Raw genomic sequence first — 18,904 nt, forward strand, 5'->3', positions numbered from 1 at the left:
ATGTCATATTGATTTGTGTTGAGGTAATTTTTCCGCCACTAGATGGCATAATTGCATTTGTAAGACGTTGGTGACAGCTCAGTACATTTTTCTTTTCATATTAAGAGCCATCTAATCTTAAACATGAAGTAACTTGTGAAATTCTGCACATCTGGAATTCCCCCAGTACAGGCTTTCCAAGTAAGGGACGGTCATTTATCGCGTGTTAATTTTTTTAAATTGCGTTAAAGGAACTTTAAATTAGGTCAAACTTAACGCACTAATTTTGACACCCCTATGCCCAAAGAAATAATCAAATTGATCAGTTTGAATATTAAACATCTTGTCTTTGAAGTGTATTCAATTGAATATGCGTTGAAAAGTATTTGCAAAACATCACATTCTGTTTTTATTGACCTTTTATACAATGTCCGTATTTAGAAATGTTTTAGCTCCACATCCATCACAGAAGAGACTGCAGGACTTGTCCACAGAAGAGGGCTGTTTCAGTGTGAGTGGACTACTAAGTCAACTGGCTGGGCGACTTGGCAGGAGACGGCAATCTTTTGTATAACACTAACACACACACACTCATAGAGAAAGCTTCACCACGTGTGACTTTTGAAGAATATGAACTGTACTATGACGTGGGATACACCCTGGACTGGTTGTCAACCAATCGCAGTACCATAGATGTGACACGTAGAAATAACATTGCAATATTACATTCATGCACGTGTGACTCTGAATATGAATTAATGTCGCTATTGAACGTTTTTAGAATTGATTAATCTATCAACTATACAATCGATTAATCGACGAACAAGATTCATTTTAATTTTGCATTAAAGTGTATTACAAAAGCATTTCCCCCCTAATTACTATTTATTAACCAGTGATTGGTGTTTATTTCATACTTTGTATTCGTTTTGTGCTAAAAAATTTATTTTTTTTACTATGTTACGATTCAGTCATTGTTTTTCCAAAGTCAAAACAGATGTTCACAAATGTCTGAAATCAGCGGATTTGGACAATTTTGAATAAAAAAAATGGCCCTAAACACTTACTTGATTATTAAAATAGTTCGATTAATTTGATAATCAATTATTTGTCGATTAATCGGTTAATTTTGACAGCTGTAGTTTATGGTAGCCTTTTTTTTTTGTAATAGTTATTTTGTTTACATCATTTAAGAAGCATGCCGTTTAATTAATTGTCCACCACACTGTTCAATACTCGCTGTATAATAACACACCAGGCAAAATGAGAGTAACACATCTGAATGTATAACCAAAATGTATGGGCATTAAATGCCTTCGTAACAAATATGAATGCGCAGTGGAGGACAGTCAAAATACGTTCCAAAGGTTTAATATTAATATTTCAAGAGTACACAGCCTCAATTTGTTCGTAATGCTTGAAAATGTGACTTTATTTCATTTGAATCCTTTACATCACCTTCTACCTTGGCTCATAATTTATTTTTTAATCCAGCTTTGCTCGCATGGAGACATTCTACATCCAACTTTAATGTCATTATCTCAAGTGTTATTTGGCTAAAAACCGTGGGGGAGAGAATAAATGGCTGTCTCTGAGCTTTCAGCATCCCATAAGTAGGCAGGGGAGAGAAAATCCCTCCTTGACATTAGGCGCATAATCTACTCTTCCTGTAACAGGACGTCCTTGCTTGATGACAAAATGCCACACGTGAAATTGCCGGGAAATGACCGTCCAGCAGAGCACAACAGGCGAACGGCCAACAAGCCGCACGGTTTCCATCAGCGTTTCTATCAAGCGGCGGCTCCCTGCTTGGCTTAAGAACCATGTGCCAACTTGTGTGTCTTTGAAGGCTCTTGGAAAGTGAAGGAAGGAGAATAAAATGGAAGGCATGGATTCAGTTAAAGCCTCTGCATAATGTCAAATAAGTCATTTGCGCAGCATGTGTTGTACAAAATTACAGCCTGTGAATAATCTGCAAAGTGCCCAACTAACTCGGTGTAATGTGACTGAAAGTTTTTTTTTTATGAAACCATTTTTTCATTGCCTTCAGATTCATAAATTCATAGAAAGAAATATAGAACCTGTTATAATAATACAATAAATATATAATAATGTAATACAAAATTTAATTAAAAATAATAATAATAATAATTTGACACAATATACATATATATATATATAATTTTTTATTTGATTTACTGTGATAATAAACATATCCATAACCTTGCTCAACACACTCATAATACAAGCAGGATCATATCTAAGAAAAAAAAAAAAGCAGGATCATATCTAAGAATTTTTTTTGTGGAGAATGCCCATTTTATTGATTTACATAAAGTGTACTCCTGCCTCCTGCATTTGCTAGCTAACAGCTAATCACAACCAACAGCGTTTTGCATACTGCAATTAATGGCGCATTCATTTAAATCATACCTAAAAAATTATAATGACACAAAAAAACCTCTTAATTCTTCACATTTCTAAATGCCGTTTTTACGCGATTATTCCTGCTTGTATTACGAATGTGTCCAGCAAGGTTCTGGATATGTGTGCATTTTATTGCATTAAACTATGACTGTGGATTGTATGATAAATAATGACTTCTCAGCTATTTGCTTGCCTGCTTATGGTGTGAAAATGTTGGCAAAGGGGCAAACAATGGAGTAAGATAATAATTAAATAGCACGGCATCTACCCCAAAATACATAATTTGCCTACTATGCCAGATGGCCAGGCCAGCCCTAATCACAGCCCCGCAGATTTCTGGTAAACCAATCACAGGGCAAATAAATAAATATAAATACAAAATTCCTGTTCCTGTCATGCTGAGATGCAATTGACCCCGACACTAACTGGGGAATGTCATCATGGCGCATTTGAGGCGTAACATTTGAAAGAATGATCTTAACGAGCTCTTTGCCTTCCTCAAGTTTCAAATCTCATGTAATGCCTCATTTTTTGTTGCTTTTGAAAGCGGTTTTGCCTTTTGGTGCCGATTCCGCAGGCATTCAAAAAGCACTCCGTAATCCCCGGCGGACAATGAGTTTGTGGTTGTTTTCTAAATGGAACTTCCGTGTACTCTCACGATGAAAACACACTCATTATTCATTGTTATTTATTTTTCCAAGGCAATTATTGCCATATCAGTGTACGGCGGTAAATAATGAGGGTAAAACTCATGCTCAACGCAGGGAAAATAGCTAACAGTGCAAGCAATAACTCTACAATTTGAATTATTTACAGATACAAATTTTTAGTTACACTGTAAGATGTAGATAGGCTCATAAAGCCCTAATGAGTGCCTGCAGTATTGATGGATGAACGTAATTACAATTCAGTTAATTCAGTATATTTTTGGTTTATATTCATGAATTTTGCATCTTTCTATCTGCAGAAGTTGATGGACAACATTACACAGAGGTACTTTGACTTACAAGCTTGTTTTCTTTCCGCTACCATACTGCTAACTCAAATCACTTTTGTGTTAGAAATGAATTGAGATCAACCCCAAAAACCGGAACATGTTTTCAGTTAGACAGATAGCATGCTAGCTTATTGAAATGTGTGTGTGTACATATGTAACAAAAAAAAACAGGAATAACTGAATTGAATAGACTGCAAATAATTGGATAATATAATCATTTTAATTAGTTATTAGCAAACCATTTTCCCTAATTATCAGGAGACCGGAAGATATATAAATTGCTGTATGCCACTCTCGGATATACATCATCTTACGATGCAGCCTATCAACAAGGCAGGAAGCCAGATGGCTGCAAACTAACCCGTACATTCGAATATAATAAAATAATGCAAATAATACATGAAACTATATTAATAACATTTGCCATGACAATAGACAAAATAATTTAGAATTACATATGTAAATCATTCTTCTCGTTCTCTGTCCTGCCTTCCATCCAAAGTCAACTGGGATAGGCACCTTCTCAACCCCGTGTCCTTAAAGACGACATGCGCAATACAAGATGGAGAATTTTTTCTCCAATATTTTGCATCAAATCGTTTCAGGTTTTCTAAAATATACTTTTTAAAAGAAACGCGTTGGAGGAAATAGACATTCCTAAAAACCTAGTGAATGGAATGCTACTTGAGCTTGTCGCTAAATTCCTACTAAGAGCACATACACTTTTAACCTCGCACGCTTCCTCCCCACCGGCAAGAAGCTATCGGACCCGGCCCCAAACACGAAATCCTCCAGTGGGTTGACATTCTCCACACCAGGCCTCAATAATAAATATTTCTACAAACGTGGTCTTTTGTCTCAGCACACATTTCCTTCAGCTATACCTCACATTTGAACTGAATACAGAAATACATTTTATTGTATATTGTGCACATCTTATTACAGACCTTTCATGAGTCCTTGAATGTTTTATGAATGTTTTATGAAAGTTATTCTTCAATGTTTCAATGAAATGATGGCAATACATGGAGCATGGGTTTTTGCACCCCCTCCGCTGTCAGCCAATATGAGGATCTCTCTCTCTCTCTCTCTCTCTCTCTCTCTCTCTCTCTCTCTCTCTCTCTCTCTCTCGCCAGGGGTGTCCAACCTTTTTCCTCCATAGGGCTACATATAGTAAAGATTTTTTTTTCAATTTTTTTTGCGTTTTAAGGGTGATTTTGGGGGTGCGTATTATACACGGGTGTATGTCACATAGTTAATTTGCATATTTGAAGAATTAAAAAAGCTCTACAGGATATAAAATAGGCGATTACATTTTTTAACCGTAATTAATCGCACGGCTTCAATAGTTAACTCACGATTAATCGCAAATTTTATATCTGTTATAAATGTACAATAAAATGTTTTCATACTCTTGTTAACATAAAAGTGGAAAAAATGTTAAACTAATAGAAATATGGCTACATCTTTTAGTTATTGATACAGTAATTTCATAATAATTCATAAAATTGAGTTAAAATTGAAAAGACGTACTGTAATGTAATGTGGTATTGATTTGTGGAAAGATCATTTTTCTGCCTCTAGATGGCATAATTGCATTTGTAAGATGCTGGTGACAGCTCAGTGCATTTTTCTTTTCATATGAAAAGCCAACTAATCTTTAGCATGAAGTAACTTGCGAAATTCTGCAACTTGACCCCAGTCTTCACAAATATATGCATTATTATTAAACTAATTACTGCAAAATTTGTACAGGCTTTCCAAGTAAGGGGTGGTCATTAATTGTGCATTAAAAAAAAGTGTGATGTTAAAGGAACTTTAAATTAAATCATAATTAATGCACTAATTTTGACATCCTTAATACATATAAAAAAAACATTTTTAAGACCAAATATAATTTTTAGTACCTGCTGTGGGCCATTTAAGAATGGACGATGGGCCACAAATGGCTCCCGGGCCATAGAGTGAACATCTTTAGTTCGGGCTATAGCTAGCATGAACGTTTGTGATATACACACTACTTTTTCAACTGCAAAATGAAAGCACAGCGTGAGCCCCGTGCGTCTCCTTGCAGCTGTTTTTTCGAGGCTCTCCGGAGGCACGTTTCCAGCCAAAAGATCTTTCTCGGCGTATCTGCGTTCCAACCCAAGTCTAGCGCAGATTTTTAAATGTTTCACCCTTGCCATCTTCAGTCAAATCCATTTCATCCTCTCAGCAAGCTCCGTTACAGACACATAGATCCTTTCATCCCGCAAAGTGATGCCCTACACTTGAGTGAAACAGCGTGACAGACAAAAGCTTGAGGGGGATGCCTGTGGCCAGCCCACAGTCTCATCTTCTATCCATAATCTCGCCTGGCTCTGCCACTGCAGATTACCTCCATGGAAACCGCCGGCGTTTGGCTTGTGTCGCCGAGCTCCTGGCAGCATTGGCAGCAGCATATGTAATGACGGCGTCGTTCTCACACTGACAGGGTGTAGATAAACATTTCATTTTTCTTGTGCAACATATTAAGATGTTTGCTGGCTGGCGACTGCGAGGGGAAGAATCAAAGTTCTGTATTTGGAGACCTTATTCCGCCGTGGACTAAATCAGCACGACAAAGGAGCAAACGGATTAGCGGTGATGAAAGAATTATGAACACGCTTTGATGGGGCCCTGTATTCATTCCCAGCGCAAGCCTAGCGCAAAGTGCTAACTGTGCGCATAGGTGGAGTTTTCTTTCTTTTGGTATTTTGCTCGATAAGCGCGGATAGAATAGGGCGTGGGATGGAACGCAGCTGACTCCCGACCAATCAAAGTGGCTCCCCTTCATTCCCAAATCATAGTGCTTGACAGAAGTAGGAATTGACTCGATGGGGTATGTGTATGAGATTGGTGCAAAGTGCGTTTGTACCCGCAAGATGTAATTGTGACATGAATTGCATCTCTGATCTATCCATCTATCTATCTATCTATCTATCTATCTATCTATCTATCTATCTATCTATCTATCTATCTATCTATCTATCTATCTATCTATCTATCTATCTATCTATCTATCTATCTATCTATCTATCTATCTATCTATCTATCTATCTATCTATCTATCTATCTATCTAGATAGCTATCTATGACCTCCCCACTCTCCCAGTTGTTATGCATTGTCATTAGGAAGGCTATCAAAATAATTTTAAGATCATCAGGCTAATAATTTGTTCAAATGAATTGATTTCTACAATGAATCACACTGTTGTTATATTTATGAATGAAAAACAATGATATCCTCCCCACGCCTGCGGAGCGCCAAAACCAAAATCGTGTTACAACACCTCTGCCAACACTTAGACCTGGTGTCTGAAAGTCTAAAATCAAGTCTACTTTTTGTCACCAAATAGCGAGATGTTCAAACACGCTAAACTAGACTTTCCCCGGCACAAAAAGGACTAGACTTGACGATTTTTATGCTGAAGCACAGGTGCCTGCTGCACGTTTCTTGCAATTTGTTGAACCATTTCGCCCTCATCATTTTAGTTTTCTTTTTTTTCCAGCCACAGCACCAAAATGCTATTCATCATTTGCATTGTTAAAGTCACAATAGTTTAGTTTCATGTGATAGTTTGCTTACATTTGATTATTTTAGTGTCAACGGGATGCTTACTAAAGGGTGAAACAAGTTTACCTTATGAACAAGACTTCCTCCCACTTGACTTTGAAGCATTAAAGATTAACTGCTTTTGTTTACCTTTGGGCAGGAATGCGGTTACAAACAACATTTGTTATGTCGACACTTGCCTATTATCTCATGGCCTGGGGGTTAAATAGCTAATTAAAACGACAAAACGGGTCCCCGTGAAGTCCAAGAGGTTGCCACCGTTTGCTTTGTGATTATCTAGAGTATTTTGGACCCATTTTACTGCAATTTAGCCTTTGTCGACGAGTGGCTGTAAATTGCTTATTATGGAAGAAAAGCTACTGAGGTAAACCTTTTAAAAGGGACGTCTGTGAGGTAATAGCCTTCTTTTCTCCACGTGTATTGCTTTCATTACTCCCAATTGTACAAATCCGTATTACACATCAAAAGCAATTCAATTCTACAATAGTGTGTAGATATTAAAAACCTTTACATGCCCACCCCTTCCTGCGTATCACCCAACCTGCGAGTAATGATCTGCTGTTTGTCTCTGAAAGTTATCAATAACAAAGAAAGGCTACAGCTATCTCATTCGTACCCTCTTTGTCCCCCAGACAAAAAGCTTGCAGGTTTTCTGGCGGATAATGGTGAATTCCAAAGGGAGTAAATGACCTTTTAAAGCGCATGGCTCCGAGAATGGTGACACTGGCTTGCAGCAACAAACGCTTATTCACTTTACATGGCAGAAATGGCGCTGGCCATCTGCGGGAACAAGCTGAACGGGGTCCTTAGATTTAATAAATCAGCTTTAGCTTGTTTTTTTGTTTTTTTTATTCATTCATTTTTCCTTTCGGACAAACATCCGAAAAGAAAAAGGGCTGACGGGATGAATATGAAATTTTGCATTTTCATATTTCCTTTGGGGCGGCACGGTGGTTGACTAGTTCGCCTCTCAGTGCAGAGAACGTAAGATCGAGTCCGGGCTTCGGCCTTCTTGGGTGCAGTTTGCATGTTCTCCCCGTGCCTGCATGGGTTTTCTCCGGGTACTTCAGATTCCTCCCACATTCAAAAGACATGCATGGCAGGTTAGTTGACTCACTCAGTCAGGTTGACAAAATCATGTGGATGAAGAACGTGTGCGATGCATCAATCAAATGTTGCTAAATTTAGTAACTGAATGAAGCTCATTAAAAAATCTTTACATCCAAGCTGGATCCTCAGAAAGCTGTTTGATGGTGCACAGAACTGCATCAAGTCATGCATAAATACTATTTGCACATAGGAAAAAAAAAAAAGAATATGCATTGCAGTCATTGTATATCCACTCCACAATATGCAAATATTGTCATTCAAACAATGTTTGCTTTATAGGAGGCAAATAATTTGTTGTTTTGGTCATTATTAATATATAGTTCTTCAAAACAGGTGTGTTAAAAATATGACCAATGCAGAGTATGGCTTTGAAGAGAACTTGGAATGTGACTACCAGTTGAGACTGGCGTTGAAACCAATATTGGGATTTATCGGGATTTATCGGGATTTATGTGATGGTAGCCCTTCATTTCCAACCTTCCAAATGACACTTATCAATTTGGGCAGTGAATGAAGCAGATAAATCACCAAACACAAAAATCCCCACGACAACTTTGCATTCGCTTCACAGTGTGCTAAGTGATCCGCCCTTGTCAACTCCATATCATCCCGAAGAGGAAATTTTCTTGTAGTTGCTTTTAAACATACTTTGTGGGCATCGATCCCGTGCATGGACTTCAGCTGCTGCAATATTAAAGTCTGTATATGCCTCTCCTGAGATTAATTTAAAGGGAATGAGAGGAACTGCTTCCATTGGTTGGGAAGTTGTGTTCACTCCCATAACGGCGCAAAAAAATGGCGGCATATTATGGCCACGTATAAATATAGTTTTTTAGAGGGGGGGTAATAGTCAGATAATTTTTTTTTGCCACTATATAGTCGCAGATTTGCGAGAAAAAACTTCTGAGAAATACACGTAGCGTAGGTATAGTCTGGTCGAAGTGCTGGCTTTTGTCTAACAGAAGCTAACATATAAGGATTCGTTGGTGGTGAATGGAACACTCTTTATAAAAAAAAAAAAAGCAGGATGGAGATGGATTTCTTCTTAATTTAAACTTTACTCATCGTACGCGGCAGCTAGAGCGACAACATCCCCTGACGAACGCTAACCAATCAGAAGCTAGCATGCTTTAGGTAAATGCAAGTGAATGACGGAGAGCAGCAGATTTGACACATCAACTTAGCTACTTGTACCCCAATTTTTTTTTTTTTATGAATGTGTAAATAATAATTCTGGAAACATGAATGTACAAGTAAGTATACATTTTAACAAATTAACTTAAATGCTTGATCCTCGGGGTGTGGACTTTAGCAAAGTGAGGCGTCTTTGTCGCTGGCAGTGCGACGCTGGCAGTTCCCAACGCAAGTGCAAATGCTTAACATGATATGGTTAATCGCTGCTAAAGCAATTACTATCTCCTTATTTGAAAACCCGACCGAAAAGTATTGGCACAAACGTCAGAGTAGTGCATTAGTAATGTATTTTTCGTAAGTTTCTGAGTTTTTTTCTCACAAATCTGCCACTTTATGAATTCACAAATTTGCCCCTTTATAAACTCGCAAATTTCCGAGCTTTTTTCTTGCAAATCTTTATAAAGAGGCAAATTTGTGAGTTTTTTTCTCGGAATATTACACATTACACACATATATATATATATATATATATATATATTACACATTAAACACACACACATACATATATATACAGTATATATGTCCCCTTTTTGTAGCACAATAAAATAAATAAATGAAAAAAATAACTAACCACATACAGTCAATATTTGCTGTATATAGTTAAGACCTTGTACAATCCCTGCTGAATTACATCCTGCATACGCTACCCCAATAAAATTTCTAGAGTAATGGGTAATGTGCAGCAAATTGATGTGTGGACATCTCGGGTTTTTCGTCTGCCTCTTTATAATGCAGTATACAGAACAAAGTAATTTAGACAAGTGAGACCAGAATTCTGCATAACAGTCACCACAGGGGGAAAAAACAAAGTGTGCAGAAGGGACTTGGGGAGGTTGGCCACTATGTTGAGATTAATATATCTGCGGGGTTTATGAACGATTTTAACTACAAATGCAGTGTAAGCAAAGGAGGCATTGTATTCTGAGCAGCGTTTCTGTCTTTGGAATATTTCCGTCTAAGGATTAAAGTAACAAGTAACGGTGTGGAACATTTTGACTCTTGGTTCATACCGAAACACACACAGAAAGATATTTATGCGTAACATGCGCTTGTGAAACGTGCCTGGTGGCTCCAAACAGCCCTCAAGAATAATAACTGACATTTAAAAGAAGTTCAGTGAATAAATAAACAAAACACCGTTGCAACATGTATAATCACTCAGTTGCTGAAGGAGACTGAATAATTTATACAATGAATTTAAAACGCGCGTCACCTCGTTGGAGTTTAGTCCGTAGTCTGGTAAGTTGTCAACTCAGCTCTAGATAAATGGAGCAGATTTATATTTTTATGGAAGCTGGAAAACACTGAGAAATGATGGTCCGTATTTCGCCTACTATATATACTATGTCCCACCTAAAAATGAACTGCATGCTAACAGTGACCACAAGCGAATGTTAACTGCTGCAATACAGATGACCTTCTCACATTCTTATCAGTATTTGAAGGAGATTGTTGAAGTCAAACCCATCCACAGAGGAGCAAAAGGGATTGCGCATGCAGATATCGGCCGTACAATGTGAGGATTGCAGTCCATTTCACCTGAGCCATTCAAATTGGGGAAAAAAAAAACTAATTGACTTCGGCGAGCCTGTAAAATAACTGATGACTTTGAAAAGAGCCGTTGAAGGACTGTATTTATCTAGCAGGGAGATCTCTTTAATAACATCACCAGACATATTTCAAAAATGTTTTTGCATACTTTTATTTCCAAAAAGCTTTGGTAAGACATAAAAGAAGAACAAATAGTGGAGCAGTCCGAACACTGCACACTCATGCACTACATAATAAACATGTACGCATCCATCCATGTTTGATACTGCTTGCCTTATGTTCAGGGTTGCACTACCTCAAGGCTGAACTTAAAGACTAACGGAACATTTTTCAACAACATGCTTATACCGGGAATACCCAATGGCAGCTATAAATATATATTACATTTATATTTATCACAAGTGAATTGAACGGCCCATTCAAAAAAAGCAATTGCCCACCTCTGACTTGCGGTATGCTGTGATTAGCGTAAGGTCATATTTTGGGCTTGTCAAATCTGCGGCACAGCGACACGAAAATAAAACCGTCATAGCCGTGCAGCTCTTCTGCACACATTTGGCCAACTCATTGCAAATGTATACTGTACATATTAGCTAGTCATGTTAGCCGCCACAACGGTTTGCATAGACTTCTATGCAACACACCGTGAGGGTTAACTTCAAAATAAAAGTGAAACAAGCAATTTATTAAGCTTTTTTTTTTTTTTTTTTACTTGTTAATCACTTCATCAGAATTAGAAACTGTCAAAAACTTTGTTGCAGAAGTCAAAATGTGGTTGAGAAACGTAGTCAGGCGTAGTAATACGGGGTCAACACAATCAAACCTGGCAGTACGTAAGAGAGCAGGGATGGGCTGAAATGACTGGACTCTTGAAAATGTAAATGTTCTTCTGCAGGCCGGATAACAGAGGAAAGCACCGACACTCCACCACAACAAGGCCCCCCCCAACCCTCACACACCCAAAACGAGACAGACATGAATCCGTGGGATCGGTGCTGCTTCAACATCATTTTGCTGTCCATAGTGATTGCATGCAACCTAATGACCTCAAGTTCACATTGAGTGCTTCAAAACAAAGATGGCCTCAGCTCACCTCTGATCCACATTTGCAGTTTAGATACACTCCAATAAAATGGATCAAATTATTTTTTATCTGATGCCCTAAACTAGATCCTGCTGCCCTCAGAGTAATTCATGTGAATATCCATCATGCATGCTCAAATGTCAAACATTTTCCTCATCATTTTAATCTTCAAAGTGGGAAAGGAATCATTTGCTTGGTATTGCTTTATTTTGAACAGGATGTTGTGTGCCTATGACTATTTTTGTGATTTAGACATCTGCTTGAATTTATTCAAGTCAAGCGGAGGTCTATTTGTTTGTTTAAAATATTAGCTACCTTCTTGTGGCGAATAAAAATCATGCACAAGTAACAGCTTCTAGTTGGGGCGCCTGTTTTAATGAAGAGCTATTGACTCATTAATAATGATCCGAGGTTGCTCCCATGGAGAGTTTTTGCATAATAAGCTCTGCGATGCTCGTACCTGCAAGGATATCCAATATAACTACTTTAGTTTCAGGAAAAGAGAGAAGCAATGCAAATGTATTGAGTTATGCACCTAATAGAATAACAATGCATTATCTATCTAAAAAACGAATTCGTAACATACGATTTTTTTTTAAATATTCGTCAAAATGCCCAATATTAGTGCAGATAATCGGCCTGGATTATCGGTCTATCCCTAGTTAATATGTTTAATAAAGTTTGTTTGTTACAAAATTAACAAAATTAGCAAAACACCATTATGGAATTACGAGTCAACTGTTTAGGGAGTAAATGGCAAGAGGGAAGAAGCTATTTGATTGCCTGCCGGTTTCAGAGTGCATAGTTTGAGAGTGACCCATGAGGAAAGAAGCTGGTAGAGGTGGTGACCAGGATGTGGAGGGTCAGAGAGATTTTCGCCCAAAAAAGAAGGAAGCAGACACACAAGGGAATCTGAACATCAAAAATAGAACTGCAATAGTAAAAGAGGTCACATTTTTCAATTATGATTACTATTACCCTGGGACAACAAAGGGTCATATCTGTAATTTACTGTCAGCAAACACACACGGAAAAGAAAATGGTGTTGTCCACATAGATTGCGCCCACGTTAACCAGATGGACAGTAACAGTCTAGCTGAAAAGCAGGGATTAAAGCAAAAATAAACTTTGCAATCTGCGGGACTTTGCTTAATCCTCTCAAGTAAATACATGGCACACAATTTCCAGCAAGGCCACATCGGGCTGCTACGCTTGTCAGCACAACGGGTTAACTCCATTTGCTGAAGGACAGGAGGGTTATATGGGGTGGCCGTGGCCTCTTGCATGTCCCTCGTCTTCACTCTCCAGCTCAGTACCGCTCAGAGTGCACCGCAGATCCAAGATAAACGATGACAATTGTGCTGGAACGGGAAAATGACATTGGATGTTAAAACCTGACTCCTTGCTTAAACTGTTTTACACACAAAACCGTCCGCAACTGTTACTGGCTATAAGCAGTTAAAAAAGAACCATTTATATTTTGTCTCGTTTTTTTCCATCAAGCTGTAATTGCTTGTCAAAGTGTGATGCACTGCAACTGCTTCAATTGCTCATTTGTTGCACATCAATTCCAACTCCGCACGCCGTGCGAGCCGTTTCAAAGCGCAATCCACGTACATCCCGAGACCAAATAACAAGAAATCTAAAGGAATAGAAAATGTCTTGAGTGGAAGCTTATGGTGTGACATAAAAACTCTTCTTACTCTCCCACTGTGCTGCTTCTCCAGAGACTTTTAAATCCAACATCCAAACAAAGAGAGGCATAGTCACAAGCCTTAAAGTCGGGGTGCGAGAGCACAGTTGCTGCATTTATCCCTTAATTCTGTAGTGAGCTGCAAGGTGCGCTCAATTTACAACACAATTGTGGACACTGGAGGTACGCGAGTTGAATGCATTTTTCTCTAAATGTATTCCATTGGAATAAATCAAAATATACTGTTCCTTCCGCAAGGGTCTATTGGGTCTATGGTGGTAATGTTCACCGATACTTTATCACAACAACATAACTACACTTAGTATTCATCGTTAACAGACCTGGTTGTTGCATTTGTACTACAATCATTCATCCGTCCATCCGTTTGTTTTTTCGAGTCTAAAGTCAAGTCTTACTTTTTGTCACCAAATTGGGAGATGCAAAGCTCTCGATTTACCGGTCGATCTACGTTCCTACCCTCACCTATGGTCACGAGCTGCGGGTCGTGACCGAAAGAACAATGAGTTCCCTCCGCAGGGTATCCGGGCTCTCCCTTAGAGATAGGGTGAGAAGCTCGGTCCTCCGGGAGGGACTCAGAGTCGAGCCGTTACTCCTCCGCGTTGAGTGGAACCATGTTGAGGTGGCTCGGGCATCTGGTTCGGATGCCTCTTGGACGCCTCCTTTGGGTCCTCCCATGTTCCGGGTATGTCGAACCGGCGGGAGGCCCCGGGGACGACCCAGGACACGCTGGAAAGACTATGTCTCTCGGCTGGCCTGGGAACGCCTTGGGATCCCGTCGGAGGAGCTGTGAAATGGCTGGGAAGAGGGAAGTCTGGGCTTCCCTGTTAAAGCTGCTGCCCACGCGACCCGACCCCGGATAAGCAGTAGATGATGGATGGATGGACATTCGCCCATTCACTCACACACTCGCACACTCGCACACCAGTGGTCGGCTGCTGCCATGCCAATAGTCCACTGGGAGCAAATCAGGGTTCAGTATCTTGCTCAAGGACACTTTGACATGGTGGTGGACAGGGGTGAGGATCGAACCCACAACCTCACGGATGGGAGCCGACCACTCTACCACTGAGCCATGCCGACCCTATAAACTTGCGCCGGCTTAAAAATGAAGGTAGGGTTTACAATTGAAGCCGCACATTCACCCATTCATACACACACCAGTGGAAATAAAAATACGGTCATGTCTATGAAAATAGGGCCAGTGAGTCACTTAAAATCTAACAAAATAAAAAAATTTGCATTCCCAATTAATGTACGCTTTTAAATAATGGAACTGACAAATATGCTGGGAGTTAATCACCAATAGCGAATGTGTTAATAACATGGAAGTAGATTTACCAGCTTTATCAGGCCACCCTGTTGTCAGATAACACCGAACACTCGCTTGTGTAAATAGATCTTTTATAAGCGCCAACGCTTAGAGTGTTGTAAACACACTCCTTATCTCCCAAGCTCCCATGGTGCAAGAATCCAATTAAGTTCCCAATATTAACCCCTTTAGAGAATTAACCCGCCAGACCTCTATTCTTTGAATAAATAAAAGCGGGGGACCTGCTGCTGGTGTTAAACGAGGAACCAAATAATAGATGCCGACTTTGCCCGTCTCCCGCTGTGCCCCACTGATCCTACCCACCTGGGGGTGGTGGTGGTGGGGGCGGGGGGGCTCTAAATAAGATCCTATACTGGATGAACACGACGCGGTAGTTCATTGATCCCTACCCTGTGCTAAAGCCTCTTCCTGCAGGTGGGCCTGTGAAGGTTGATGAGAAAGGGCGCTGAGGGGAAAAAAAAAACCCGCAAGTAGCCTACTAGACAGAGAAATTCTCATACATGCCGATGATGGAGAGCTGTGTGAATCACATGCCTTGCAGGAGGGGATAGTCCGCATCAGCAGCTTGGGTATGAATTTGTTCATGTCACACTGGTGGAATACTCCAAAGGAAATCAAATGTGACATGTTCTCAAGTGCTGTCACATCTGCTCAGTTAATGTGTTCTTTTCTTTTGTGGTGTGTGTGTGTCTATTTGTTCCATAGCAGATGGCGCTGTTTGCGCCAGATTGTCTCCGGGGACAATCAAATGTCGCTTTTTAGTGGCAAAAGCTAAAACGTAGCCCAGAGAACACATGTAAAGGAGGCTGTCTAGTGACAACAGAGACCATTCGAAGGACAAAGTCCATCGGCAGCTCGAAAATCAATAGGTGGTAAAGTCAACGAATATTATCAATATTAAAATCGTAAGCGTGTATATATATTAGCGTTGTTCCGATACCGTTTTTTTGGGCCTCTGGTACCGATTCCGATACCCACTTGTGCAGTATTGGCTTATGCAGATACATATGTTAAAAAAAAAAAAAATCATCATAAAAAGCAAAATGGCGGCCTTTGATAAGCGCTGATGGCCAGTCTGCCGCTGATTGTAAGTTATGTTCTAATATTTTCTGACTATGATTAGCATGCCTACACATCCACAAAAATATTGTTGAAAATCCATCACGGTTTTTGTAAATTATCATATGTGTCATAGCATATACAGTATGTCAGTAATTTATGCAGTACAAGAAGAATACGAAAATCTAAATTATGGCAATATTTGCCATAAGGCATTTTCATAGGAATCAGATGGCATTGATATTTGCATTTTTAATGTTCATACACGCCGGCTAATAGAATGAAGGAAAATGAATTTTGAATCATGTGTTCCTTTAAAATAGACAATAACTCCATTTAATGATAAACAGACACTTATCTAAATATTTATATCAGCAAAGTTATGCCTTTGTACAAAAGCCTAGAACTGCTCATGTGGAATAAACATTTTTGACTGGCGAGTACATTCGAACGTATTTGCGAGTACGCGCGCTCCACCGTGCTCGCAAATACATTTGAACTTACCTTTGCATCAAAATCTGAGGTGCAACTCCCTCAAAAAGAGCACACATTACAGAAAAATGTCAATCATGCCAATGTTTGTTTACGTTGCTTTTTTTTCTTTTGTAGTGGAGGGATAGGTCAAAAAATAAAACTCTGTTATATCCTACCTATCTTTACAGAGAGGCAGACATAATCTCAGGATGAGTCTCAACTCTCTGCTGTGGATGAAGTATAACGGGAGGGGAGTGGATGATGGATTGCTCATGATGGATGGATAGATGGATGGATAATACACAGCAGGGATCACAAGAACGGCAGTGGGGGGGGGGGGGGGCATTTCGGAAGTCATGGCGCTTTACAAGAAGATAAGAAGTGGTGATGTGGAGTGTTGACTACACACTCACAGGTGCATGTGGACTTCGTAGAAAGAAATAAAAAACAAAGTTAGGCGCGGTCGTCCACATGTCAAAAAAAGACAGCTTTGCATCAGGGATCTCTGATACATGTGGTGATGAACAGATTGGCGCGCACTGCTCACGTGTAATGAGTGAAAGGCATCACGCTGATGCTGCTGCTGGTGGATCTTTTTGTTTCTACTCACAAACAAATGAAAAAGTGCCTAAGAAAATATCCGAATCAGAGTTTTTTTTTTGTTTTTTTTTAATTAAATAAAAACTAGGGATGTCAGGCGATTAAAATTTGTAATCGTAATTGATCGCATAACTTCAATAGTTAACTATCGATTAATCGCAAATTTTATATCTGTTCAAAATGCACAATTAAATGTTCAATCATTTCAAAAGTGGAAAAATGTTAAACTAATAGAAATAGGCATAGGTCATGGATACATAATCTCATAATAAGTCATAAAATTGTGTTGGAATTAAAAGATGTACTGTATTGTTAAAATAAATATGTGATAATGATTTGTGTTGAGGTCATTTTTCTGCCACTAGATGGCATAATTGTATTTGTAAGACATTGGTGACAGCTCATTGCATTTTTTCTTTTTCAAATTAAGAGCTATCTAATCTTTAACATGAAGTAACTTGTGAAATGCTGCACATTTTTTAAATTGACCCCAGTCTCCACAAATATATGCATTATTATTACATTTATTACTGCACAATTCTGATGTGGACGTGTCTGCTGCATTGTGACTGGAATTCCCCCAGTACAGGCTTCCCAATTGAGGGGCGCTCATTAAAAAAATGTGTGCCGTTAAAGAAACTTTAAATTAACTCAAAATTAACACACTCATTTTGACAGCCCTAGTAAAAACACACAAGGAATTTGTCCTTATAATCACAACACGTCCGAGAAACGCAAAAAATAGTAACGACCTATGACCGGTTTGCTAATTAGCACCTAGAGTTTCTTAGATGGGGGAAAAAAAGGGAGTAAAATATCTTCTCCACATAAAAACAAACAAACAAAATTGTCCAAAATTAATTCAATTTGTTCTTTGTTTTTTGAAGATTTGTGTCATCAATCATTCCGTCCATGTTAGTTTTCTGGTAAACTGAAACGAAATCGGTAAATTGAAACAAAGTAGCTGAAAATTGTGTAGTATGTTCTAAATTTGGATTGCATTTCTGTCGTCTTAGGGAACAAACATTGAGCAAGCGGCTGTCTAAAATGATCAAAGCAGTTGAAAGCAAAGTCAAATGATGGACACATGCTGAACACTGGGTAAAAAAAAAAACTTGACTACCTCTTTAGGGTCTACACAATATGGCTGCATACAGCATGTAATGCCACATGCCTGACTTTTCACATTGTCTCAAGGCAATACTTCATAGAAAAAGTTCATGTGGGAGAACAAAATGGTGTGAAAAGCTTACTGGCAGTGCCGGCGGTGCCAGATGGGAGAGGAAAGAGCTGCCCAGGAGAGGCGCCAGTAAGCAGAGTACTGCCAAGCCAACTGTGTGAAACAGGCGGTCCAGCTATTTAATCAAAACCAAAACTGAATTCCTGCCTCTGCCAGATGCAATTCAGTCTTTTTGTCACCCAAATATCAATTAGCTTCATCTAAAGTTTCCACCAATCCCAGGTCATTTTGAAATGGCTGCTGATATCATATTTGGTAAATGAATGGAATCTTGATATGAAGTGACTGAATTCATTCTAAATTGATAATCCTCCTCTTTCATTTGTGGTCTGGAGTAGACATTCAGTGTTATGACGTTTTTTTGGGTTGGGGTCATTGTGCTTTTATGGTCCTCATTTGTCCCCTTATGATGATGATGTTGAAGTTGTCAGTTGCTATGCCACTTGCATTAATTAAGTCATCAGTTCCTAAGCAGTTATTATGTTCCTATACTTGTCACTCTTTGGTCCAGTATTTTAGGTTCTGTATTTGTGACAATTTTATTATATAC

Source organism: Leptonotus elevatus, chromosome 11 (assembly GCF_054856555.1).
Source record: "Leptonotus elevatus isolate MCC_2025b chromosome 11, RoL_Lele_1.0, whole genome shotgun sequence".
NCBI lineage: Eukaryota > Metazoa > Chordata > Actinopteri > Syngnathiformes > Syngnathidae > Leptonotus > Leptonotus elevatus.